Source organism: Zea mays, chromosome 2 (genome assembly GCF_902167145.1).
Source record: "Zea mays cultivar B73 chromosome 2, Zm-B73-REFERENCE-NAM-5.0, whole genome shotgun sequence".
NCBI classification, from domain to species: domain Eukaryota; kingdom Viridiplantae; phylum Streptophyta; class Magnoliopsida; order Poales; family Poaceae; genus Zea; species Zea mays.
The window spans coordinates 817,456-818,970 of NC_050097.1; positions in this window are offsets into that span (position 1 = coordinate 817,456).

The window sequence follows — 1,515 nt, forward strand, 5'->3', positions numbered from 1 at the left end:
GCTTCTGGATGGTAACATGGCACATTCTGGTAGTATGGCCCTTGTTCTCACCACAGAATAAGCAAAAAATTCTTCTTGGTTGATCTCCAAATCTTCCGCCGAAGCCCCTGGCACCTCTGCCTCTTGGAGCTGGTGGTCGGAAGGAGCCTTGTTGTTGCCCCGAAGCCTGCGAGGAACACTGTGGCCTTTGCTGCTGGCTTCCCCTATCATCATTTTGAGTAGAGTTGTGAATTGACCTAACGTGCCTCGGATAAAACCTTCCTCCGAAGCCCCTGGTCATTTCAGAAAACCTGAAAGCCTCCTCCCTCCTTTGACGAAAATCATTATCGGCCCGAATATATTCGTCCATCTTCTGGAGCAGCTTCTCCAAAGTTTGAGGAGGCTTCCTAGCGAAGTACTGAGCTGAAGGTCCTGGCCGAAGCCCCTTGATCATGGCCTCAATGACAATTTCGTTGGGCACTGTTGGTGCCTGCGCCCTCAAAGGCAAGAATCTCCGGACATACGCCTGCAGGTATTCCTCGTGATCCTGGGTGCACTGGAATAGAGCTTGAGCAGTGACCGGCTTCGTCTGAAACCCTTGGAAGCTAGTTAACAACAAGTCCTTCAGCTTCTGCCATGAAGTAATCGTTCCTGGCCGAAGTGAAGAATACCAGGTTTGAGTAACACTCCTGACAGCCATAACAAAAGATTTTGCCATGACTGCAGTATTGCCACCATATGAAGATACTGTTGCTTCGTAGCTCATCAAAAACTGCTTCGGGTCTGAATGGCCGTCGAATATGGGAAGCTGGGGCGGCTTGTAGGACGGAGGCCAAGGTGTAGCCTGCAGCTCAGCGGACAGAGGAGAAGCATCATCAAAAGCAAAATTTCCATGATGGAAATTCTCATACCAGTCATCTTCGTTGGGGAAACCCTCCTAATGAAGGTCTTGGTGTTGAGGCCTTCAGTTGTGCTCATCCTGAGCAAGATGACGAACTTCTTCAGAGGCTTCGTCTATCTGCCTTTGGAGTTCAGCTAGCCTGGCCATCTTTTCCTTTTTCTTCTGCACCTGTTGATGAAGCATCTCCATGTCTCTGATTTCTTGATCTAGCTCATCCTCTGGTGGTGTCGGGCTGACAGCCTTCCTCTTCTGGCTTCGGGCCTCCCGAAGGGAGAGAGTCTCCTGGTTTGGGTCCAGCGGTTGTAGGGCTGCAGCCCCAGTTGCTGAAGCTTTCTTCGGCGCCATAGCGAAGGTTTATGATCGCCGAAGGTGTTCAAAAACTCAAAGAGTGGAAGTGAGTTCACCGGAGGTGGGCGCCAATGTTGGGGACTTGTTCTCAAATGCTATGAGTTAAGAACAAGGCAACACAGAAAATGTTAATCGGTAAAGTCCTTCGTCCTTCGGAGCATTATTTCCCTTAGGATATAATGACTTTCGGACGAAGGTTATGAAGGGCGTACCTTCATAAGCATAGCATACAGTGACGAAGAAAGAACCATAAGGAATATAAAGGATAACATAGACAATTATATATT